Here is a 27,449-nt window from a genome sequence, read left to right as displayed (position 1 = left end):
CTCACACCTTCTATGGGTCAACTTAATTATCACTTCAAAAAATTTTTTTCTCCTGCTGACGATAGCTCATCTCAATTGATTAGACTCTTCCTGTTGGTATGCGTACTTTCACCTTTTCATGTTCTCTGTATGTATAAATATCTCCTGTCTGTGTGTTCCATTCTATGCATCCGAAGAAAGCTCATGCTGAAATAAATTTGTTAGTCTCTAAGGTGCCACAAGTACTCCTGTTCTTTTTGCCAATAATTAAGTAAAAGAGTGTATCATCTTGATTGCCCAGTGGTTGGTAATCAGTACAGAGCTAAAGATTGCTTTGTAAACAGCAGTTGGTGTATATTAGACTTCCTTTGAATGAGCTGTAAACCGTTTGAGCATAACAGACACAGAAGGACAGTTAAGCAGCAATCCGCCAGCAAATTAGAAGCGCAAGTGTTGTGTTAGGGAAGGTGAGAAGAGGTGGTGATCTGTCTGTTCCAGGGAATTCATTACATGCCTGCACATCCCTAGTAGGGTGATAAGGAAGATTTGTGTGAGAGATTTGCAGTTCTATTTACTTTTAGAGTTGTAAATCAGCAGTACTGTCCTCTGTTAAGAGTATTGTCTGGGAAAAATAGAACGTCTTAATGGTTATGCCCAAATTTTAATATTTTTTTCTGCTTTTAGGAAATTTGTACTAGACTCACCTCCCTGGTGGGGGCAAAGGGTCTAAATAATCTGTGTGCCTTCAATTTGGGGGTAATTAAAGGTAATTAATAAAGCATAAGGGACTACAAAAATGTATGGGTGGCATTCTTGGCTAAAAACTTTCTTGTAGGAAATTCTGTTGAAATTAATTTTTGTCATTCAACTTTGTATCTATTTTTAACAGATCCCCCCATTACTGTCGTATCTGAGTGGCTCAATCTTTGATGTATTTACTCTTATAACACCCATGTTAGGTAGGAAGGTGCTATTATCCTCATTCTATAGATTGGAAATTGAGGCACGGGAAGACTGAGGGCATGTCTGCATAGTGTGGCAGTGCACATGATGGTGGTGTTATTTCTAATGCACACTAATGTGTTGAGCACTAACTGGTTCACATAGACCCTGCTGGTGCATTCAAAGAGTTCCCTAGTTCAAAGTGCTCTAGGGACTTGTTAGTGGACTTTACAAATCACATGCCTGTAGTGCACGTTGCTTCGCTGTACAGATCTGCCCTAGGTCACAAAGAAAGGCAGAGTTCAGAACGGAGCTTTTTCTCCCAAATCCTTGGCTTTAGCATCCTAACCACTGGACAGATGCCTCTCACCATATAATATATGACAATCTTGTGTGTGTGTATATGCCTTGTAAAACTTAGCACCTCTTGAACAAAGTCTAGTCATCAGCCCGTTAGCATGATGACAGTTGGCAATAAATATACAATACTTACATTACACTAGTGGGCAAATATAATTTTGCTCATTTATATTTAAAAAAGAAATATTTCTATAATTGTAAACAGGCAACATCAGTGAACAAGGATTTTTCAGGTTTGGGGTTTAATTCCCTTTAACTGAAATCCAAGGATCATGCAATAATTTAGGATCCTTTTCTTTCAGGAATTTTATTCTATTAATGTTTATTTTGGTAGAGCTAATTTTACTGAATGAATGTAGCAATGCTTCCCAACTTCCTTTGTGAACTATGGGTAACCATCTGAAGGCAGAAAAATTACTTAGGAGACTAATTCCCATTTTCAAAGGTCATTTAGGTACTTAAATGAGTTTTAGGCTCCTAATTCAGTTAGGCATTGCAAGTCTCAGCACAGCAACACCTAAATATCCTTAAAAATCTGGGCCTTGGGCATCTAAATCTCATTGAAAGTCAATAACACCTAGCCTTGATCAACAGTACCAACTTATGTCGGTATAACTACATTGCTCAGGGGTGTGGAAAATCCACACCTCTATGCAACGTAGTTATACCATCCTAACCTGCTGTGCAGAAAGTGCTATGTTGAAGTGAGGACTTCTCCTGTTGACATAGCTACTGCCTCTTGCGGAGGTGGAGTACCTATGACGACTCCCGTCTTCATGAAGTGCTACACGGCACGGCTGTACTGGTGCGCTGCAGCGCTGTAAAGGTAGACAAGCCCATAGGCGTCTAAGTTACTTAGGTGTTTTTGAAACTTTTATATGCTTGGATATCACAGTGCTTTGTACAGTTTAAGAACCCAAATACATAGGAAGCTATGGCTGCAGTAGTATTAGAATTGAGGCTTCTTTATGTGTGTATTTCTTAATAAAATAATTTAAGTAGAAATACATTGAGATTCCTCTTTTAGAGTATAATCTCTCTTTGATTTTATAGAACAATTTGCTCCGTGTGTGGAAGGACACCATACCTACAGCTGACGTTGGTACATTGAAACGGTTTGAAACTATATTTCAACTTGCCTTAGATTGGAATGTCACTGTTGGAGTTTGCTAAGAGACAGTATCAGTATTCTAGCTACAGCTTACAATGTCCAAAAGGAAAATTGTGATGAATATAAAAGCTTCTTGAGTTGCCCCACATAACTTCTCATTAGGTGCTCTTTGTGAAATGATTTTCATGAGCCTCCCTAGAGTTCTTATAAACTTGCTTCTTACAAAGGTAGTGGGAAATATTCATTAATGAAAACTTGTCACTTTTAGTAAACACTAGGGGGCAGGATTTTCAAAGGAGCCTAAGGGAGTTAGACACCCGAATCCCACTGAAATTCACCCAACTCCCCTGGACTTGTTTGAACACCCCAGATTTCATCCATTTACTTTCATCGTTTGCAAGATAATGAACTAATATGTCTCCTGTTATAGACAATTTAGGTCGTTTAAAAGATGTGGTTTTGGTTTTGGTATTCTTTGGATGTATCATCATGCGTCATATCATTAGGTCACACACCGTTGGGTTCTGTATTAGAAATGTAGATATATACCTTTCCATATCATGTGCCCTCTATGAATATGCAGCAGGTATCTGATCCAAAATACAAACTAAAGGCAGCATTGAATATGTAGTAAACCAGCTGTGTGTATACCAGAATTACATTACGCAGTTCAGCAATATACCTACTTTATATATAAATCTGAAACTTTTGTGGCTTTTTCTAAATGAGACTGTCCCATATTTTCATTTTTCTTAGCTGTTTTGATATTTAATTCAACTGTGAAAGTGAAATTAATTTCTGTACAGATTTGTCCTTTTTCTTCTGTATTGCTCAAAACAATTAGTTTCCTTTTTCTAACAGAGCTTAAAATTAACAATTTTTTAAAAGTATTTCCTGGGATACATACCATCCATGTTCACTAACATCTGAAAAAAATCATCTATTTTTTGCCTGTTGCTACAGAGCACAAAACATTTTTGCATAGATCGCAAGTAAAAATAAGAAATCAGTTATGTGTTTTGTGTTGGCAGCAACTAATTCTCTCTCTCTCTCTCTCTCTCTCTCTCTCTCACACACACACACACACACACACACACACACACACACACACACACACACACACACACAGAGTATATTTATATATATATATATGTAGACAACTCTACCTTGATATAACGCTGTCCTTGAGAGCCAAAAATCTTATCGCGTTATAGGTGAAATCATGTTATATTGAACTTGCTTTGATCCACCGGAGTGTGCGCCCCCCACCCTCCGAGCACTGCTTTACCACATTATATCCAAATTCATGTTATATTGGGTGGCATTATATCGAGGTAGCGGTGTATTTAGATCCCAGCTGTAATTTCCTACATCAAACAATAACAATTTGAAGATAGAAACCATTTACAGTCTACATTTAAATGTCATAATTCCTCTATTAAAACCAGTGCAGGTTCTCTATCTCTTTTCAGTGATAAACATTAAACTTATTCAGTTCAAAAGAGAAAAAGTGCTTTTTCTAACTTCCAGTGCTGCAAACTTAACCTTGGATCTGATTATCAAGCTGACTTTCCTTTGGCCTTCGAAAATAGTCATTGGAATGAAGATTCTGCAATCAAAAGTTAGCTGAGAATTCTGTTCCTGATGCAGGAGCCAGAATAGAATCCAGCTCACTCACTAGGTGCTTTTGATTCTGCAGGGCTAATACTAGTAAAAATTGCTTTTAATTTATTGTTAGTAAAGTAAGCACCGATCACTCAAACACTGAGAGAGCAGACAGGTGATGTAAGAATGTCACTGTCTGATATAGTAATTTTTCTGACTGTAGTCTTACACTAAGTGATGGTTTACTAAAAAGAGTCAGAACTGCTTTTTATTGTGGATTTTATGGTCGTTCTTTTAGGAAGAAATACTCCTACTGATGTTTGCTTTTAAATGCCACATGAAGAGCATCATTTGCAAAGCAGTGATAGCTTGTGGGAAAGAAAAAGACTAAAACTTGTGAAGAGTTGGTGCTGGAAAACAGCACTGCTTGAGGAAGAATAGGAAATATTGGGTTAGTTTTGGGGAGTGGAGGGAAATGTTCAAAGCTGAAGAACTCCCCTTTGTAACTAAGAGTAATTTTGTAAAAATTAATTTTTTCTGTGGCTATTGATTAAGTTGAGTTAGAGAGTTCCAAAGATAATGAAAGTGAGGAGAAGAGAGAAGGAGCTTTATAGCATTGTGCACAGTTAATTTTTCACCCAGAAATCATTATCTTTTTTTTAAATACATTTTATTTACTTTTGTGTTCAATATTTCTATTGGCAAACAGAGATCTGTGGTGAGAGACCTATTAGAAACCATTGCAAACGTCAATGCTAATTGTTAGTGCATTCCAGGCAGGCCCACTAATAAAGTATCTGGTGGTGAGTACTACACCTTTACCCCGATATAGCACTGTCCTTGGGAGTCAAAAAATCTTACTGTGTTATAGGTGAAACCGCATTATATCGGACTTGCTTTTATCCACCGGAGTGCACAGCCCCCCTGGAACGCTGCTGCTTTATCACGTTATATCCGAATTCATGTTATATTGGGTCACGTTATATTGGGGTAGAGATGTATATGCAAAAGCTGAACAACTAAGAATGACAGAAGATTGTGACCTATATTTTCATATGTGGCCAGTGATTTTTAGATGTCAAAGAGCCTGGTTTTTCAGAAAGCCCTGACCACTCATCCTCTGAGAATCAGGCCTGTGTAAGGCATCTCAACCTGAGCACTTAAAATGAAAATTTTGTCCCTTGATCTTCTGTACAGTAAGGAAGTAAACTCATTGATTTCAGATGTAGGTCCCAGTCCTGCTAACTTTCACACATGTGAGTAACTTCTTGCATGAGAAAAGTTACATGCATAAATGTTAGCAGAGTCAGGCTGATAATTTGTTTGGAGAATTACTCAGGAATGAACATTTTTTTTCTCTAGTTAATAGTTTGAATATTTCATATGGAAATGGAAATGACTGAAATACTTTGCATCAGGTCTTCTGTTTAGCGTTATACTTTCACACTGTAGAGTAAACTAATGAATTACAGCATGATTACACAGCACAAAATTAACTTTGTAATTAATATGCAGCTGCCACTTAAACTAAAGCACTGCTTATAAAGATGTACAGCAACAATAAATCATAGGTCAGAAATAGCACTTGGAATTTTCGGAAGAATGAGAGTCAATGCAGAATCACTTACAGCAGCAGAGCAAGTTAATTAAAAAACAGATTAATTGTGAATGTCCTGTTTAATTTTAAATACCTTTGTTGTTTCTTTTCTCCCAAGAAAGAATCAGTGTAAAGCCCAACCTATTTGTTGTTGTCTTATATGATATCTTTAAAACCAAGCAGTGTGAAGCCTTGTTGTTTAGTTTTTGAATAAGCCAGTTTTGCTTTCTTTACCATGCTATGTATATGGTAGAACATAAAGATTTTTTTTAGAATTATTTTGCTTGGAAGCTTTAAGCCATAGGGCTTTTCCTCCTAAACAACATTTCCATTCAGTGATATAAACTCAGTCAAATCAACTTTCTCCAGACATGCTACTGAGTTGTCTGTACTGGACTTGGGTAAAGATGAGGTTTAAATTAGGTCAGATCAGTGAAGCCTTGCAGGCCATGTTGTCACAATTTTGTACCATCACCAATATCTGTTCCTCTCCACTGGGGTTAACATCATTAGCAACCCTAGTATAGACAGGCTTCATGTATTTTTTTTACTCCACATAAGAGAGAAGAACATGACACAGTAGTTTATAAAGTGTCTTTGCTATCCAGAGATCCCTTTTTGCTAAGACTACCACTGATGCAACTGAATGGGTATTAGCATTGGTGGGAAGTTCTTAGAAATTCCTCTACTGTTGATATGGCCCCACAGTCTGGGTTTTAGACAACATAGTGCTCCTGATCTGTGAAGAGCAGCATATAATATGGTGTCTGACTCAAGTACCAAAAATTTGCCTTTCTCAGGAGATGGGAGTTCAATACCCTCTAAAATTCCTTTAATATGTGCTATTGAACCGTAGACTTGTTGGCTATAATATTAACATAAAACAAATACAAATGAAGTGGATTCATTTTTCCCCCCTCAACAAATATTCACAGAAATGGTTTTAGGTATAAATTAGGTCATGTAGGCTCCTAAGTCAGTGTAGTCTCCATCATCCAAAACCCAGTAGATTGATTAGACGCCCTTTCCAGAGATGTGTGCAGGAACTTTAGGGAGTTGGGGATCAGACAATAGTTATTTAACACTGATATATTAAAAGTTAAAAGTTTGTAACCACATGTCAAAATAGACAAAGTAAATTTCCTTAATATAAGTTCTTAAGCGTCATTTTTCTCACTTTGCTGATCTGTAAATGTTAATTATCATCAGTGGAAATTTGGTTTTTGTTGGTTTGGGTGTGTTTGGTGAAATGTTGCTCTACCAGTAGCTTAAGTGGTACAGATCTGTTCTGGAAATCTGAAGATCCAGAGTTCAAACTCTGCTGACTGTCCAGAACAGAGGTACTTATAATTATCCCATGATGGAATTTCCATTTTCCCAGTTTCCTTAAGGGGGAAAAAAAAACTGGTGCATGAGAGGGTCAGTGAGTGAGAGAAATAATCTTTAAGGCAGGTTTTACTATTAAAAATCTGTTACCTGCCAATTGTGGCAGACATGTCACAAAAGCCAAAGGATCCACAGTTCAGTCATTTGCTACACATTTGAGTAGCTTCTGTCACACACTGCGAGGTCAAAAGGTTGATAGAAATGGTAGGAATTGCCATATTGGTTTAGGCCAGGGGTGCATCTAGTGTAGTAACTTATCTGACAGTGGGCAATAGTAGATGCTTCAGAAGAAAGTATAAGAAACTCCTATCATTGTCAGCTATACAGTAACTTGTGTACGTTTACAGCAATAAGGTCTGGCTCATGAAACAGTAGCTAACCAGATGTGGTAGTTGATGTTTTCAAGCATCAAAAAAGATTTATGAGTTTGGGGATAGAGGTAATGGGGTTAAGGGGAAATTGTGCCTATGCTAGTGCTGCTTTTTTAATTTATAACTTAGGTGTTTACAAGTTCCATAGTTCTGATTAATAGTTTTCAACCTGTTTTTTTCATGAACACTTTAATTTGAAATATCATTATTAGTTTTGCATTATGTGTAGCTGGTCACTTAAGCAGGGCCGACTCCAGGCACCAGCTAAGGAAGTAGGTGCTTGGGGTGGCCAATACAAAGGGGCAGCCCTCCATCCGCTATTGGGGTGGCATGTCTGGGAATTCGGCAGCAAGTTCCTCTCTTCCTCTTTGAGCTGCTACCAAAGAGGAAGAGAGGGAGTGAAAGACCTGCCACCGAACTGCTGCCGAAGAATGGAGTGGCGCGATTGAGCTGCTGCCGAAGTGCTGCCGATTTATTTTTTTTTTTTGTCCATCATTTGGGGCGTCCGAAAACCTGGAGCTGGCCCTGCACTTAAGCCACACAATACTGTTTCCAAACAGCTAATTGAAACTTCATACCAGAAGCAAAAGTGACAGTGGATAATGCACCGCTGGCATGAATTTTGGGATGAATAGTCATTCATGCTCAAATATGTGTAACTTTTGGGATTCACAAATGCCTAGCAATTGTCTGAATACTTTGGTAACATAATATACCCGCATGAATCCTAGAGAACTCAACTCAGTGCTCTTATTTATGTGCAAAAAACATTCACAAATCAGTGTTTCCGTTCTTCAGCTGATCTACAGACTGATGCTAAAATCAAGTTGTAATGATTAAAATGCATCCCATATTACACCATTAGGAAAACTATTCACTCAGTCTGGGCTGTATGGCATAGATGAAGTCCTTACCTCACTGATGTCAATGGGAGTTTTGCCATTGAATTCAGTGGAGTCAGGATTTCACCCCCTCTTGAAGGTCAACTAACTGGCTCGCTGGATCAATGAATTCCTGCGTGGAGAGGCCTTTTCTCACAAAAACCATCCACACACCCCCACATGGTCTAAAACTACCCTCAGAGCACAGTACCCCTTACAGTCCCCCCCGGAGAGCTTGTTTAGTATTTTGATTCCCAGGGAAGAATCTGACTATTAAATCACTTACACTACTCCCTTTAGCCCTTCCTGGAGGTCTCTCCTCCAAATACTGATCCAAACAAGGCATGGGGGAAGATGTGACAAAAAGTAATAAAATGATATTCAACAAAGGAGGACTAGGACAATCTGTTTGCAGGTGAAGGACTGTTACAATCTGGACAGATTTGCAGTTCATTAATAAAGTATAAGTAAAACCATCAAATGGCATCCATTACGAATCAGTAGAGACATCAGCAACATAGCAGTATATTATGGAGACGCCAGTTATAGCTCCATAGCTGAATTTTACATTGTGTGTGTGTTTGACAAATACATTGCAAATAAATTAAAAATGTTGAAAAATTATTTAATGTCTTGGCAACAAAATGGAGTGCTTCATATTATTAAATATTTTATTATTAATTTTTTTTTAATTGTCATCTACACTTAGATGAATTCATATTGGAAGCCCCAGCTGAGCCTGTAGTGGTAAAAGCACTAAGCTTTGATGCTTTTACCTCAGTAATAAATCTCCATTTACAACTTTAAATTTTAGGGAGGCGGGGGAAATCAAATGGTTGAGGAGAAAATATTTCCTTAAGCCACTTCTTACTAGCAGGTCTGTTCTATATGAAGAGAGGGGATGAAGCTTCTCTTCCCACTACACAGCTTTTTTTTGTGATGGGGTTGTAATATATGTTAACATTATATCAACATGGACTGCTCTAGTCAATAGGCTAAAATTGCTGGATAGTTTGTCTTTTTGACAGATCTTGTCTAGCAATTTATATGACCTTCCAACTCTGATATTTTCCATGCCAGTAAGTGTTGCAAAAGGCTCCTTTCCGGACACCACCATCATTTCTTAATTCCTTATCATTCACTGAATCCATAAAGGAGCCTACCAGGTCATTGCCAGTGGTAAATTGAGTTTGCGGATTATATATATTCTTTAACATTGCTCCGTTAAGTTCTGAACATAGTTGGTTAAATTAGTGTTTAAAAAGATTAAAACATATTATGCTTTTTTCCCAGATTTTAAAAATTGGGATGTTGACAATATAAAAATATATTTATCATACAGTCTTCAAAATTTAGTTTGTGTTATTAACACATTGGATGATTTGCAAAAATCTAGGTCGTTCTGCAAGCTGTTTGGCACAGGCAGAACAGTGTGTACGATTGTGGCCCTAGTACTTTTAAACCATTTAGGTTGCTTCATTGTATGCATTCCATTCATTGTGGAAATGAAAAAAATCTGGTCAATCTCATGTGAGTAAACTTCAGTCTTTAGGATACTACCAAAATGCTATTACAGTTGGGTATTCAACCTTGTAATGCTTATATTTGTTCTTACAAATACCTGTCTTCTTCACTCATCCATCCAGATGTATTTTTTTAAACCAAAACCGACATTTAGTCTAAACTCGGTTGAGCCCCAGGATGAGTGTGCAACTTATGCTGAAAACACTAAAAGGACAAGGTGTTCTTCTCATCCAAATTAGAATGCTTTGTACAACTTTGCTTCCCAGCATGATCACAGGGATTTTGCATGTGTTCGTTTCATAACACTAGTTTGGATGTCATCCATGAGTTATTCCTTGAACTGCAGCACAGGGATTGGTATTATAAAAATGCTTACACAAGTGATATGGAATTTTGGGGAAATTTAAAGTACAACTAATGTAAGCTGACCTTTTTCTGTCATTTTAAACAAGTTATATATAGAATTCAAAACTGCTAAGGGAAAGGGATAATGGTTATGATATTCTGTGATGCCAGCTCCTATATACTGTAGCTCAGATATAGCACCCAACCAATTGAATTCTTGTTGTAGGTGTTAGGACAGGGGTGGGCAAACTTTTTGGCCCGAGGGCCACATCTGGGTGGGGAAATTGTATGCAGGGCCGGGGCAAGGGGTTGGGATGCGGGAGGGAGTATGGGATGTGGGAGGGGGTGCGGTGTGCAGGAAGGGGTTCAGAGCAAGGGATTGGGGCAGAGGAGGGGTGTGGGGTGTATGAGGGGGCTCAGGGCAGGAGGTTGGGGTGCACAGGGGTGCAGGGTGCAGCAGGGAGCTCAGGGCAGGGCGTGCAGGAGGGGTGTGGGGTATATGAGGGGGCTCAGGACAGGGAGCTGGGGTGCAGGAGGGGTGCAAGGTGCAGGCAGGGGGCTTAGGGCAGGGAGTTGCAAGGCAGAGTACAGGAGGGGTTTGGTCTCCGGCCTGGCGCCACTTACCTCCAGCGGCTCCAGGGTGGCAGCGGCGTGCACTGGGGCCAGGGCAGGCTCCCTGAATGCCTGCCCTGTCCCTGGTCCCATGCCGCTCCTGTAAGTGCTGTGGCCCCTGGGGGGTGGGTGGGGGAGGCGGAGGGCACCACGTGTGCTGCCCTTGCCGCGCCTCCAGGTATCTCCCCCAAAGCTCCCATTGGCCACGGTTCCCTGTTCCTGGCCAATGGGAGCTGCGGGGGGTGGTGGGTGAAGGCATCGCATGAGCCCTCTGCCCCCACTGCCCGGGGGCTGCAGGGAGGTGGTGCTGGTGGCGCCACGGGCCAGATCCAAAGCCCTGAGGGGCCGGATCCAGCCCGCAGGCTGTGATTTGCCCACCCCTGTGTTAGGAGGACTTTGTGATTAAGCATTTATAATGAGAGTCATCCCCAACTTTACGTACCTAACACATGAGGAATGAGCATTTGTTCCTAGCCTTTGAAAAGCATAGGACTGTGTTAATAATTTTGTTTGTAAAACAGCGCCTCTTCTTCTGTCTCCTCCCCCAAAATTCTTGGTAAAGTGCCTGGGCTCAATATAGAAAAATAAACATAAATGTTGTTCTCATAAATCTTGAATATGAAATCCCCACATACAATAGTCAAACTCAGTAGCTGAGCTGGTCAAAAATGGGGAACGCTTAATAAAAAAATCATTTGATGCTTTTTAAAAAAGTTGAAAAATATGCTAATTTTTCCATGGCAATTTTCAACACACTTTTGAAAAATCAAAAAATGTCAACCAGATCTACTCAGTATCATTTAAAAAGGAGAGAAGTGTCCCACCTTTGGATAAATGGTGATTTACAATAGAAGATTTTTTTTTCACAACACTGTTTAAAAGAGTTGGCCTGTTGTCACTTACTGTACCATAGATCTTCCATTTGCTTATACCTCTCCTACTGTGTTCTGTTTGGTTCCTACTGCCTCTTTTAAAAAATATATATATTTTAGTTGTCTGCAGCTGAAGGTCAGATTGTGGTTTGTTGTTTTGATCTCTCAGCCATTTGCTATTTGCAAATGGCCATGACATTGGCAGGTGAATGGAAGAGATTCATGCAAAATCTACCTTGTAGGTATTGTCTTAGTGCCTGTGACGTGTCTGCTTGTCTAGAGATTGAAAGGTGAAATTAGAAGTTTAAGAGTTCAGAACTGGAAGAGAGATCAACTACTCTATCATTGTTTGTTCTGTGAGATAAAATAATTGTACCATGATGATGCTTCCCTTGCTCTGTGATTCTGAATTGCTATATGATAACTTTTCTTCCATACGTCTTGACACAATATCCTTAGGTCCAAAATAAAGTCCAGTCTATTTCATTGTCCTGCAAGTGAATGCTCGCAGGATGTTGGCCAAACTAAATGTAAAACAGGACTGTCCCATGATTTCTGAACTGGGCAGTAAATTAATATTCCTGTTAAATATTAATATTTCTGCAACTCCACTCCAGCCATATAATGACTTTTCATGGACATTCTCTAATCTTAAAGTTGCAGCTACTTAGAGTTAGACTTGGGGCAAAGTAGGTTCCTGGGTTTAGCCCTCCTGGACTAGTCTCAAAGGCCTCTGTCAAATACGCAGTGGTCTACACTTCATGAGACCTGTGAACTGAGTACATTGTGCTTGATCTTGTTATGGTCAAGACGAGTGTTAGTCAAAGAAAGAATCTCTGTTTTGCTTCTGACATCTGTATCAAGCCAAATTGGAAGTTTAGCACTGGGCAAAACAACATGATTCGTTTGGAACTGCAGTGTCCTTTCTCTTTCTGTCTAGGAAGGTTATAGGGAGAAAAAGAAGAAACCACCAGCAATATTCACCTTACGGTGGGGCGAGGGAGGCTGGGAACTCTACCTCCTAAAGAGGAAGATGAAGCTGTCTTGCCCACCTCCAGCCACTCCTTTAATGGGAGTCTGGACCCATGATGATCTAATTTAAGGGAAACAAACCTATCTAAGCAGTTACATGAATAATGAGCACCTGGGCCTGATAAAAGCCCATCAGGGCTCAACTGTAGCCAGGTGCTCACAGAGACAGAAACTCACCTAAGGGAGAGGAGCTTGCAGAGACCCCAGGCCCCAAGAAGGAAGGCTGTGCAATCTCTGCACCCAAGAGGAGAGAGTCTGTTTCAAAGTAATGTGTTTAATAATGTAGAACCCCAGAAAGGAAATTTTGTTTCACTCCCTTTTGGACCGTGTGGAGTTCTTCAGGGGCTCTGAGAGAAGCGAAACTGAGGGAGTGTCTGCAGTACCACACGAGGTCAGCAGGGGGCACTACAGGCCAGGTACATATGTCTATGTACAAAGTGTATGTGATGTTGTGTTTGTACAGATAGCTCTAATTCAAAGGGGTATCCTCGTTACTATATTTGGTAGAATTGTGTATTGGTTCAGATAATAAGATGCTGCACCTGCTTATGCCTACAGCACTACCAACTTTGTATGCATGTCACTCACTCCAGTGTTTGTCTAATCAAGCAGGGGTTCAGAAAAATTTGAAGGCTATAAAGCTGACCTCTGGAGTGTATAGTGTTGCTGTTCGGAACAAAAAAGAAAAGTGTTCAGCGTTTTGAGGCCTGTTATGCCATTCAATAATGAGCATTTTGAAAGAAAAAAGAGAAGAAAAAGGAAAGGAAAGGAAATCCTATGAAAGGGAGGGGTAGAGGGAAGAGAAAAAGAAACTGCCACCTGGACCCAGACTACTTTATTCCAGGTGTCATATGCATGTGTAATATGAGTTTAACAGATTAATTTATGCTATATTTGGAAATTTGTCCTTTTCTTAATTGTAGGAAGGATGAGAAGCTACATTCTATTAGCATAGGTAATGTTCAGATGAATGTTCCATCCATATTTAACCCTGATTATTATCGTATTATTAATTATTTGTACTACAGTAGTACCTAGAGGCCTCATCTGAGATTGGGGCTCACAAGTGTTAGGTGTTGTTCATGCATGTGGTGGAGACAGTCTCTGCCTTGAAGAGTTTATCATCTAAATAGACAAGACTGACAAAGGGAAACTGGTGCAGAGAAGAGAAGTCTATGGCAGAGCTAGGAATAAACCTAGGTCCATTGACTCTCATTCCAGATTCCTATCTTCTAGATCACACTGTTGTCCTGTAATTATGGTGCAAGCTTGCATGCTTCTGTCTTTGTAGCTACTTAATAATAATAATAATTAATAAAAAAGCAAAGGTATTTTGGTCTCATAGACTATTTTGCATTGTTCATTAAGATAGTAACTGAATATATACTGGCTGGGATAACAGTTATAACAGTTACGAGTCTTCATGCTTCAAGACATGAGATGATTATCAACTAGAACAGTGGTTCTCAAACTTTTTTTTTCATGGATCACCTGGATATTGTTGAAGGTCTTGGCGGACCACTTAATGATCTTTCCAAATGTTGTTTGTACCATTAGCTAACTATTGTAAAGCGCTTTGGATAAAAGTGCTATACAATTTTTTTAAATAATAAATGATTTTTTGTTCTACAAATAAAAGCACACAACTCATATTTTAATATCAGTAGTCTCACCTTTCTAATGTGATGGATATGCCTCTCTCCCCCGCCCTGGCAGCCCCCAAGCTGGGGCTGGGAAGGAGGGGGCTATCTCCCCCACCACAGCAACCACAGTGCTGAATCTAGGAAGGAGGGCCGTCTCGCCCTGGCAGCCACAGCCCTGGAGCTGGGGAAAGTCACCTCTTTCTCTGGCCACCGCAGCCCTGCATGTCCAAAATTCCCCCCAACCCCTCTTCTCACCCCTTTACCCCCCTCCCTCCTACTCCTTATTGCCCCCAAGGCAACCATCTCACCTTACATGTGCATCTTCTTCAGAGTCCAGGCACCTAATTAGTGGAGCTACACCTCCACGGCTCCACTAATTAGGTGGGTGGCCCTTTGTTCTCTCAAGTGCAGCTGCCTAGGCGCACACCTTAGAGGGAACTATCTGTTGACCACCTGAATGGAGCTGGTTCGCGGACCACAGTTTGAGAACCTCTGAACTAGAATTCTGAGGCTTTCAGGGACGATGGAGATGGTGGTGGTCAGTGGTGGTGGTTGTGCCACCTCCTGAAGAAAGGATACGGGATTAATTGGGGATCGGTGATCTCTTCCATTGTGCCATTTTTTGCTCAAGACCTAACTTGGCATTTGTACAATTAATGCTTGTGACAAGAGCCACTCACTGCAGGTTGCACCTCCTCCCGGCTATCCTGGGGATTAGCTCTACCAGGCATCACACCCTCCTTTGACAGTATCTTCACTCATCTTGTCTCATCCTGCCGCCCCTCTTGCTCCAGGAACCGCAGCCTCCTTTTTGTGACTTGGCCCTCCAATCGGGCCACTACATGGTGTCCCCTTCCGGATGTTAACCAGAGTCCTTCTGTACAGTCTCAGGCAGTCTCCATTAGCACTGTTCTGGTGGTGCCACTTTCCCAGGGGCCGGCAGGGGAATCCTGGCTCCACCACTGCTTTCGAATTCCAGTCCAGGGACCCTGTACCTGGCATCTGTTGTCTGCTTCCCTCAGCCCTTGCTGCTCCTTCCTGGGATTCTTTCCTACTGTGTCTGGTTCCCGCACTTCTCTGGATGTACTAACTCAAACTCCCTCTTCCCAGGGGGTAACTATAGGCTGCTATTCTCTCGCCCCAACACATGTCCCTTCTCCCAGGGAATGACTGCAGCCTACTTCCCTGCAGCCACCATCTGTTGCCAAGTTCCTGGCTTTATAAACCCAACACAGCTCTTCCCCTAGCTGGACTTCATCAGCAAATGAGGCCTTAGCACTCCCTGGTTTTCCTCTAGGAATGGACTATATGTTAATTGTCCTAATGTTACTCCATCAGACTTATGTAGGGTGGACTCCCCATCACAATGCTTCTGAATGACTGTGCGCTTTTTAATGCTTGTGTCTGTCTACACTAGTTTTCTGCTGCATATCGTCTCAGATCTGCCTTCATGGTCATGTGATGCAGGTTACAGAAGTTACACATTCTGTCCTCTTGGAACAAAAAGTTCTGAATTCTAGACCTGATCATGCGTCAGAATTTTATGCAGCTGCAGTGACCAGTTGAGGTGACAGAAGTCCGCTGCCATGGAATTGTTCAGACTTCTAGAAACAGAGTTGTCTGTGAAATTTATTTACCAGATATCATGTTTTTCACTATAATTCTACATCTTGGATTAGGGAGTCTATTTGTTAACACTAATATCTGTCTATACTGTGTGTTATTAGATCAGATTAGAGGATATGTAAGACAGGACATGTGTTAGTAGTGATACATGTGGCATCTATACCTTACTAGGGGAATTAGTTAAATTTCTTAGAATGAATTCTTATCTGGTAGAAGTCAGAGATGAAATTAATTTCTCAGTTCCTTCTAGAAAGCAGTCCCCTTCACAAAATTGCTGCACAATACAAATCATCTGCACTATGGTAATTTCGGCTCTATATAAAAAGAAGTATCTGTATGTGAAATGCTTTATTATTTCAATAGACATTTGGTGATGTGAACTGTAACCTCAGCATGTGCAACGGCTTCATGGGCTGGTATTCCCAGTTTGGTGAGGTGCCCTCATATATTGTCACACAAAGTGGAATCTCACATATGAAAGCACTTTCTTGTAAAAATGCCTGGGCCAGTCATTGCTTGGCAAGTAAACCGAGAAGTTCATACTTGTTGGGAGTTTCCTTGTGCTCTTACGAGTCTATATGCACACTTGTGTGTAATTCCTTTTGACATTAATGTCAAGTCCATAGGCATAGTGAAAAGGAAAGTAGACAAATAAATGGGATTTTGTACAGCACTCTCTCTCCCTCTGGGCTGGTCTACACTGGAGGGGAGTGGGGAGGTTGATCTAAGATACGCAACTTCAGCTACGCTATTCTCGTAGCTGAAGTCAAAGAATCTTAGTTCGACTTGCCTGGCCATCCTCATGGCGGCAGGTTGACCGTCATGGCTCCCCCATTGACTCCGCTTACTCCTTCTGCTGAGGTGGAGTATGGGCGTCGATTCGGGGATCGATTTATCGCGTATAGACGAGATGCGATAAATCGATCCCCAATAGATCCATTACTACCTGCCAATCCGGCGGGTAGTGTAGATGTGGCTGCTGTCTCCACCCCACCCCCTTTGACACCAAAAAGGAACCATAGCAATTTCCGCTATTCCTGTGGCTACCTATTTTGCCTACTCACAATGGTAGTAGGCTTCTGTACATGCTCACTTCTACAGAATGAGGAACCTTATCAAGCATATCTGTGCCATGAGGATTCATGTGTACCACTGCCCTTCAGTGACTTGGGGCTTAGAGAAGATAGCCCTATTGGTACTTACAGCCCAATGAGATTTTTCTTTTAGTTAAAGTGGTTAGAGACCTACCTTTGTTCCTGAAGCAGAAGATACCCATTGTGACATTTGGAAAATGCTTTGGAACTGAAGATATTTAGAATGTCTTGCATCTGTTCAGAAGTTTTGAAATCTATCTACACAGAGGACTCTCTATGAAGAGAGAGACAATTATGAGGTGGAAAGAGACATGCAACACACAGCAAATTAGAGAGTGGCTGGAGGGGATGGTCTGACCAAGGACCATCAAGGGGGAGCTATTTCTCTTGAAAAAGTTCCAGAGGATCCTAATTTCTATGCAGAACAGGCAGGATCTTGGATTTTGCCATGCCCTTAGTGTGCTTGAATGACAGCTGTGGAGACTGAAATCTTTTATCCATAGAATAGGTATGACTGTGACAGTGGCAGCTCAAGCATCCTGTGGACTGTCCTGATAGTGTGCATCACTCCTGACTGGCAAGGGCCACCATTAAGGACGTTATTAGTTACTCTTCTTGCCCATTCAACCCTTGAGTTTTTGTTGTTTTTTTTGCAAAGGCTGCAAACAAGGCTGCCAGTTTCTGTCAATTGGGTGGGATGGGACTTTTGAGATGCCACTCGTATATGAGGAAATGGACTGTGACCAATGACCATTGTTTTCAATGTGTTATTCCAAAAACTTCCACATGGTAAACTGCAAGGTACAGCTACCTTGGAAGGATGAAGGGTTAAGCAGCGTGTATGTAAGTATATGTATATGTATATATACACACACACAAGATATCAAAACTGTAAGTCTAGGTACACCATTTTTAAAATGTGGCCACCAGGAGCTTTTTGTGCAGCCACAGCCTCCCGGGCGGTCACTGGGGAGGCAAAGCAGTGTTAATATACACTTTTCACAGAAACAGACTTATTAACTAGCAAGTCTTTAAAAAAAAGTACCTACCAAAAAAGCAAAAGAAACAACAACAAAAAGACAGGATCTTGCAAAGCCAATTATTTGTTTCTATTCTGTTTAGGTCTAGTAAAGAATAGATACAACTCTACAATATTTTTATTATTGAGTCTGCAATAAAAACCTACATAAATAAATAATGATATGCATGTTTATTTGTTTTTTTCTAAAGTTAATTAAGTATTTTTGGGGATGTGGGGAAGTTGTTGGCTGCACTCTGAGGCTACCAAAAAATTTCTTGTGAGAGCCCAAGTATAGATGTTTAATATCTTGTGCTTCGGTCATTATCAACAAGCACCACCCCAAATGCTAGAACTTCTAGTAAGCAAAGATACATGTGGAGTACAGATAGGTTACATTCCAATAAATACTGGAAGGCAATGTCGAAAATGTAATTCAGCAGCCAGTGATTACTTTGTTTCTCTGGATTAAAAAAAAAATTGCTCAGCCATCTAATTTCTACCTTCTTCCTTCAGCTATATTTAGCTTTTATTGGTTTTGCCCATCCCCCTGGAATTCATTGTGCTTCCATTCTGGGAAATTGGGTAAATCTTTACTTAAATTTCATCAGAAGAGACCAGGATAATAGTAGATTTAAGTTGTTAGAGTCCATGTCCCACAGCAGCTATTCAGTTCTCTCTGTTCTCTAGAGATTTTGTTAATTGCAGCAATGCTTTTCTTTTTTCTTCTTTTTTACCCCTGGTGGTTTTCTCTGAAAGAGTGAAGCAATCCCTGGTGGTTAACCAGAAAGTATTGGTCTTGGGAGCAGTTTTTCAGTTCTCCTAGAATGAAAGAGCAACAGAATAAAAGTGTATTGTGTTTATGGACCATAAAAGGAAATTGCTGGCTACTTTAATTAATTATATATATTTCTGGGTTATGTTTAATTCTAGCAACCAAAAAAAAAAAAAAAAGGGATCCAAATCTGTCCACATTTGTGTGTACATGTGGGGTGTGGAAAATGGTTTTGAAGAGAATAATCAAGTGCTCTGTACTGCTAATGGGTTCTGGGGAATACAAGAAAATGCCTGATGGTACAATGTTGTTTTTATTTTTTAACAACTGCTACCTTCCATGTCAATAAATGTTCCCTTCAAATTTTATGATGCAGCTTCCAAAACATGCCTAGTTACATTAGACAAACACGAAGGCATTTCATGTCAAAGTGGAATCCTTCTCAGTTCTCATTCTTGGTGGACTTGGGATTTACCTTGCTAGGAGCGTTTCTGCTGGCTGGGCCCAGGAGGCTTTGACCTCTCTCTGCTTGATATATTGTTGACTGTCTGGTCCAGCAGGGATATTATCAGAGCAGAGCAAACACAAAGCAGCATCTTCAGTTTTTGATAGGTAATTGTTAAATTGTTACTAATATTTGCTGCTAGTACTAACTCTTTTCCATCTTTCTTCACTCCTGTTTCTGAGGTCCTCTCTGTGAAGCTTTTCTTGCTGCTGGTCACTCTGGTACCTAGAAAAATATTTGCTTTTTTCGCTTCTGTTCTTGTTTCAATACCCAACATCCTGTAAACCTGTAGCCAGAAAGGACTTGGGTGAACCTGTCCTACCCAGTTGGGGTTGTATTTGTAATTTACTGTAATTTACTGCCCAGCAAGACAACCTATATAGCCACAGTGTAAAGACAGGAGGGATAGCTCAGTGGTTTGAGTATTGGCCTGTTAAAGCCAGGGTTATGAGTTCAGTCTCTGAGGGGGCTGTTTAGAGAACTGGGCTTAAAAAAAAATAAAACAATTTTCTGGGGATGGTCCTGTTTCAAGCAGAGGGTTGGACTAGATTTTTTTTCCTTTTTGGGGGGAGGGGTAGCTCAGTGGTTTGAGCATTGATCTGCTAAACCCAGGGTTGTGAGTTCAATCCTTGAGGGGGGCCATTTAAGGATCTGTCTGGGGATTGGTCCTGCTTTGAGCAGGGGGTTGGACTAGATGACCTCCTGAGGTCTCTTCCTACCTTGATATTCTATGACATTCCTAAAGACTGGGGCCCTTACCCACGGAACATGTACAGCACAGGTGACGGCAGCAGCAAAAGTTTCCCTGTGCCTCTTCCAGTGTGCCTATGATCCATCCTCACCTGCTGAGAAGTGAGATTGGTCTCTATAGTTATTCCATCCTTAATCTCACCACTGAGCCTACCAATGGGGGCCTCAGCTGTAGTGTTCAGACACTGAGCAGGCTGGTCTCTGGAGAGAAAATGCAATACTATCATCAGCTAGGCAGCTAGTCTGCTCAGTCCTATCTTCTGCTTAGGGTTCTGGGAGGCTACTCTGTTGAGAAATCTGGGAGGCCACAGGATGGTAAAAACATTGTCATTACAGACCTAACTTGAGATCTGAATGTCAGGTGAAGGGTGTCCTGTTTGGATACCAGTCCCATTCCTTGTTCTCTTCCCCTCCTAAAGGGACCCATTGCCTCAACAGACACTCCATTCCAGTGCATAGAAACTTCCAATTAATTTATTCAAAATAGCTTACTTTCTTTCTTGGAATGGGACCACGGATTGGAGAAAGGGAAGTCTGGTCCCCTGTCATTCTAGGCATTTGCAAGTTTCCTGGGGAGTTTCTTTTGATGGTAGTGGTGTTAACTGAGTGATCAGGGTCACTAGTTAGAGATGGCTCATTTGCTTGTAGCTGTCCCTGTGCGGATTAGCATTTCTTTCCTGCAAGCTACTGTATATTTAATAAACCACTGGATCAGTGGACTTTGCCATGGAACTGTCAATGTTTGTGCTGGCTGATCTGTCTATATGTGCAAAGCCTCTGAGAATGCTACAGCAGGTCTGTCAGCTCCTGCTCCCTAGAAGCACACGTTTAAGCGCTTTTGCCTTTAATTTTGTATTATTACTTCTTGCTGTTATAAACTGCAGTGTCTGTCTTTCCTCCTACCCTCTCTAAATATAACAAGCTTGACAGAGTTTTTGATGCTTGTGCTTAGGTGGAATGTAGGGAAACCAACCTTATAATATAAGCATGCAGCAGGACGATTACTTGAAAGTGGATGTGCAGAGATACTGTATTTGGCCTGGGGAAACCAGTCATTTCAGCCAGCAGGCCAGAGGTGCAAAAGATTGCTCATGTGCTTTAAGTTTATTGTACTGGCCAATGATCAGTGTGTAGAGATTTTAAGAAGTGTGACACTTGGTTAGAGATGTGATACTGTTCTGTCCCTCTGATCCCACCCATCTGTGGTTTCCCACCCCCACCCCACGCAGGTCAGATCATAGTTCTGTGCGCTCCACGGACAACACTACCACCTTTGCTTTTGTAATCAGGCTGCAGATGTGCTTGATGATTGAATAATTTCTCCGCACCACTGCTTCTCCTCCCAAAGGAGTCCAGCAGGTTCCCTTATGCAAGTTGTCATGTCTTCTTTTTTTTTTTTTTTCAAAAACGTGTGGATTTGTTTTTTGTGTGTGTCTGTGTGCACGGCTGTCTATAATAGACCATGTATATAGACATGTTCTCAAGCACATGGCTGCAGAAAAAGCTTTCTTAACCCAACCTAACTGCCAGCGCTCACAGTTCAAGCCACCATAAATTAAATAAATCCACTTCCACCCCTAACTGAAGCTGTGCGTATTGGCAGTATGCATGCACACAAACATACAAACTCTCTCTCTCTCTTTTGCTTTCTCTCCGTCAAAGATGATAGAAAGTCTTTGGGGGATTATTGCACATTTGTAGAGCAACAATGGAAAGCAGTACTGCACAAATATCTTTTCTTCCTCGCCCAGCATAACAAACGCTGCTTTGTCTCACATCTGGCCCTTTTTAATAGCTCAAAGCCAAAAGCAGTAGCTATTTAGCAGCTTATGGTAAATAAAGCTTTATTAAAACTACTTCCTTTTTCAAGTGTTTAATGATTAAATGGCCTTTCACCTGACATTTCATGCTTCTAATTTTTTGAAGAACTGATCTAGCAAAGGAAATAAAATAATAGTCATGGATGGATATTAAACTTCTCGCAGTTTTATTCTTGGGATGAAAACAATGTTTAAGTGCATTTTTGAATTTTTTTGGAAAAGCAGATTTAAAAACAAAGCTATTTTAATGCAGTACCGTAGCATATAGGTGTCTTTGTGCATATGTGTATGCACAAAGCATTATATATTATATCTTATTTTTAGGTGCCTATGCCCAAAGGTCTATATGTCATCATTTTTTTTGTTATGATACCTAAGGACGTTAGCATAAGTACCTAAAAATGAATTTAATATGTAATCTGTGTGAATACGCCACCACCACTCCTCAACCCTGTCCCCCCACCTATAGTTCAGGATGTAACTTTGTTTTTAAATCTGCTTTTCAATAAAGAAAAATGTTATAGTTTATTTAAAATGTGTATAATCCCAAGCATACAGAAACCTTTTATACAATTTTATAGCTTATAAAATATTTAGTAAGGCGTGGGCTTTTCTTCAGTGTCTTGCATAAGGAAACAGAACTACCTGAGCACTTAAACAGTTCTACTGGGTCTGTGATTGGAAAGTATGTTTAGAACCTATGGAAAGCATTATTAATTCTGATGCTTATGAGTGATGGTTGTATGATGCTTATGAGTGATGGAATAACACAGTGTTTAAAATGTTGGAAACTATTCTGAGATTAGTATTGTTAAAGATCGATAGATTAGAATATGGTATCCAGGACTGTTTTCTGTATTTAGCATGCAAGTGGTTTTCTGCCCTGTTCCCCACTCCCTGAATTTTAGGGGAGCATATTGCTTTGAAAAGAAAGTGCAGTGGATATTTTTTTAACCAATAAATATTTGCGTTTAGGATTCCTTTTTCCCCTTCTCTTATTTGCGTTGAATTGTTGTAACAAATTTATATTAAACGCTACACACTGTCAGAACCTGTTTGGTATTTAATCTTGACATTAAAGCATTTGATCAAACCGCAGTGTTCTCTCTCTGCATCTCCAAAGGCAGCCCTTTTTGAGAATAGCTGTCATGGAGTATGACTGCAACTCCTTAGCTCTCTATTTGCAAGCTCTGGAGGTGCGAAAGATGGCAGCGAATGGGGAGATAGTTAATCAATAACCACAAGGTCAGACAGACAGTGTCAGTTTTAGTGCTCCCTGTTAGGAAGCAGCAGCAAAGGATTTGTAGGGGCTTGTAAAGGCTTAAAGAAACACAAGACTGCTGTGTGAGAAAGGAATGGAGCTCTCTCCGCTTTAGTAGAAAAGGGAGACATCTGCTGGCTTGTCTAGGATGGGGGGAAAAATTTGTCCAGTAGTTTTGTTAATCAAGATAGACCTACAACCTCACTTCAACCCAGCTAATCAACAGCAAGGTTCTTTAAGTACTTTTAAATGAAATAATTTCATTTAGCATTGTTCTTCCTATTAATATAGATGTATACTACAAACCAACATATGTAATAGCAATATAGGATATGTGTGCATATAAAGTGAAAACAGTGCATGTCATTTCAAGGTGTGTTTCAGTAAATAGAGTACTTTGATATTGGAACAGCAAGTGTTGTGAAATCGTGAATGGTGCTAAATCCTCCAGGCTTACATGCTTCCATCTTAATATGTAATGATCTTCCCTGGCCAAGTTTTTGTGCAGAATCTAAACTTTTGCATAGGTAAAGCACTCAGTTGCCTGACATACCATCTCTCAGGAGAGCAGCCAAGTTAATTGTTTTTAACCCCCCTGATGTGTTAATGGTACAATACAAATGTCTCATCTTAATCATCTCTGTGTTAAACTCCAACACCATATCTTGGGCCACTTCTTTGCTGATGACTTAATTGATTAATTAGCCAATGTAATCCCTTCCCACCCTGTTCATAGCCTGCTTTATAGCCTGATCAAAGACACTTATTAGATTTAAAAAAAATTCTCAGCCCTCTCTCATGACTCTCAGCATATTAGAGACATATAACAAATTATTCCATTGTATCTGATTGAATAAACAGCATCAGTAGTACATAGAACAGCATTCACCGGTTGTTTGTGCTTCATCCTGTGCTACCATTCGATACTGAGGGGAGACAGGGTTATTTTAAATGTATTGTAGAATTCTTGCTTTGGAAGTTGTTTTCTTTCCCTTTCTCGCACCTTGTTAAGGTTCAAACAAAGAAATGAAATACACCACAGCAGTGTGATTTCTTTTCTCAATAAATTTTCCACTTTGATCGACTGGTTCCAAGTGGCTCCGAGTCTGACCCTTTTATTGATAACAAATATATGATTTCCCAGATGGTGGCTGCTAGTGTGCATCTTCCTTATACCCTCAACTTCTAAAATTGAAACCAAGTATCTTGACCTGCTGAGCTCTCACCTGGCAACATCTTTAGGCCCTTGTTCTTTGCCCCATGGCAGTTATTCTCTCTGCCTTTTAGACACTAGCTGTTCCTAGCACATACATTGTGGTGGATGTTCCTTTACCCCTCGGAGAGCAGAAGGGATAAAAATCAATAGATGAGATGCAGTGAGTTAAGAGGAGTGCACTCCTGCCAGACTACTTCTCCTTTATCTGGTTATCTATTTGTAACTCCATCTTTAATTTTAAAACATGAACTTTAAATTCAGGTAATTACTTTATGTTCACAGTTATCACTCCATTGTACTTATTTATTTATTTTATTTACATTACCACTAATCTTTTGAGTCTAAAAACGCCATCTCATTTGTCAGTGATGTTCTAATCAACTGTTAGGTAATTACATGAATTAAGTAATTAAATTACAAAATGATGTATTATTTATTACCCATCATACATGCTGACACATTATTTACTTTCAAGACAGGTTCTAGTCCTCTATTTCTTCCTGTATGTTAAAGGATCTCCATTCTATTTGCCGAAACTAATCAGTTAGTAATTGTTTACAAATGATCCCTTTGGTTTATATGCTGGGCCTAATGGTTCCCAGGCTGTGTGCGTAAGTATTATCTGAGCCTCTATGGTCTAGAAATCAGGCCAAAACTTACTGAATAGGCTTTCTTGGGACATTCTCAGTTCCTTCTACTTCCATTGACCAGGCATAAGCAATTTGCATCTCAAAACCAGGAAGTGGAGCGGTATGAAAGTGTGCATGGGCACAAGCATTGAGTGGAGAAGGGACCAAAACATCTCTAAAAGGTTGGATTCAGGTTTTAGCTGATGACTTGGGTCTGCTCTTATTTTATGCAGTCCAGTTTGTCTACTCTTTATGTTGTCTGATACAGTAGTGTACATGATGGTAGCTGCTTTGTGAGTATATGTAGAGTAAGGAATTTGGTCAGCAGCTTGAGTGCTCATGAAAGTGAGTGGTTGACAACATGTATTAGTGCCAGTTGTAAAGCAAAATCTGTGTCAACTTCCTACCACCAATCTGCCAGTGAGCTTCATACCTGGGACCAGGAGTCTCAGGAATTCTACTCTTAGATGCCATTGACTCTCCACGTGGCAATGGGCAAGTCAATCAGCTCTGATTGTGTTTTGCCACTTGTAAAATATGGCTGACAGGTACCTATCTTACAGGGGTGTTGCGAAGGTTCAATATTTTTGAACCTACTTGGCACCCTAGTCATTCTCAACGTTACTAGCCAGCAATTCTCAGTTATGTCACAAATGACGTGCAAGTTTGAAGTTTGAATCTGTTCTGTGATTGATTTAATAGCGGTTCATGTCATAATCTACCATATGACGTAGAAATGATAAAAAAAATAGTTTTTTTTCAAAACAACCATTCTTTTTAATTTTAAAAAATGTCAAAATTTTGAAATGTTGAAATGTGTGACTTTTGAAATGTTTCAAACAGCTCTAAAACTGATTAAAAACTTGAATTTTTTTTCTGAAATGCTTTTTGAAAATATTTTTTATTGAAAATCAAACTTTTGACAAAAAATGAACAGAAAACTCAAAATGTGGGGAATTTCAAGCAATATAACAGACTATAACAGCAAGATGTGAAATTCCTTTTTCCATTTTTTCTATAATCCACTACATGATCCCTACTTAAGAACATACTTCTAACTGTAGTTCACCAGAGAAAGATTCAATACGTTTAAGGTTAAAAAAAAATCATTGTCTAATAGGTCAATACATCTGTTCCTTAAAAAAAGAAAAAAAAAACCTTTTCCCCTTTTGAGGCATCATAAATATGTAAATGAGGTCTATTTAATTATTGCCTGGGGCTATAAACTCGCATGCTTGCGGGGAGGGAAGGCAAGAATAATGTACATAATATTTTCTTTAAAAGAGAGCAGGTCTATGCCTCAGAAACAGAACAGGAGAATACATTCTCTGTGCACGGAACAATATAACCAAAGAGGAACAAGACCAGTTCTTTTCATCCTTGTAGATGGAGTTAGCATGTAACAGTAGAGGGGTGTGTGTGTGTGTGTGTGTGTGTGTGTGTGTGTGTGTGTGTGTGTGTGTGTGTGTGTGTGTGTGTGTGTGTGTGTGTGTGTGTGTGTGAGATTTTGTTGTTTTTGAAGGCACCAAGTAAGCTTTCTCTTCCCCACAGCTCTGTTGATGCCCTTTAATCCTGATCAGCAGACCCCACTGTTATCCCTCTGAGTAGAGGCTTCTTGTTGTGCCGAATCCTGCCATGGTTTGCTAACACTGATATATAAGAGACTAGAAGAGGTAGGCAACCCCTTCGGCATGCGAGCAAAGGGAATCGACTTTATATGTTCTTCAAGGCCCTGACTGAAAGCCCACTGAAATCATTTTGCAGGACAAACAAATTCCCTGCTTTTGGAGGAAGCAATATTACAAAATTTGTGGGCAGAGGGAAGATGATGCATACCATGGCAAGCCTGGAGCCTACTCAGCTCAAGACAGCAGTCATGAACGTTGTAAACACCTCGCACATTATTGTGCAGTTTATGTTGAACCAGGACCTGAAAAACCAGGCAAGGACGAGGCGGGTACGGCAGCACGGCAACGAGAGTGATGAGGACATGGACACAGAATACTCTCAAACCACGGGCCCTGGCGCTTTGGAGATTATACTGTTAATGGGGCAGGTTCTAGCTGTGGAACGCCAATTTTGGGCCTGGGAAACAAGCACAGAACTTTCACTTGCTTTCCCCTGCCCTGAAGTGCCAGAATACCAAGATGAGAGCAGCCCAGTTGAGAAGCAAGTGGTGATAGCCCTGTGGAAGCTTGCAATGCCAGACAGCTACCGGTCAGTCGGGAATCAATTTGGAGTGGGAAAATCTACAGTGGGGGCTGCTGTGATGCAAATAGCCAATGCAATCACTGAGCTGCTGCTACCAAAGTTTGTGACTCTGGGAAATGTGCAGATCATAGTGGACGGCTTTGCTGCAATGGGATTCCCTAACTGTGGTGGGGCGATAGATGGAACCCATATCCCTATCTTGGCACCGGAGCACCAGGGCACCCAGTACATAAACCGCAAGAGGTACTTTTTAATGGTGCTGCAAGCACTGGTGGATCACAAGG

General features: G+C 40.5%; 1 protein-coding gene across 14 annotated transcripts in view; it reads left to right on the top strand.

Moving 5' to 3' along the window:
* The window catches only part of ZMIZ1 (zinc finger MIZ-type containing 1), a 508,413-nt gene that overhangs the window by 251,415 nt on the left and 229,549 nt on the right, over window positions 1-27,449 (top strand). Inside the window, exon 5 of one of the 14 annotated variants that reach the window (XM_030569247.1) lies at window positions 2,335-2,396. The exons of the other annotated variants lie outside the window; for them this stretch is intronic. The gene's annotated coding sequence lies outside the window, so the exon portion shown is untranslated. The remainder of the gene's footprint in view (window positions 1-2,334; window positions 2,397-27,449) is intronic. 14 annotated transcript variants of the gene reach the window in all.

This window comes from Gopherus evgoodei, chromosome 7, assembly GCF_007399415.2.
Source record: "Gopherus evgoodei ecotype Sinaloan lineage chromosome 7, rGopEvg1_v1.p, whole genome shotgun sequence".
NCBI classification, from domain to species: domain Eukaryota; kingdom Metazoa; phylum Chordata; order Testudines; family Testudinidae; genus Gopherus; species Gopherus evgoodei.
This window is presented reverse-complemented; position numbering and strand designations above follow the sequence as displayed.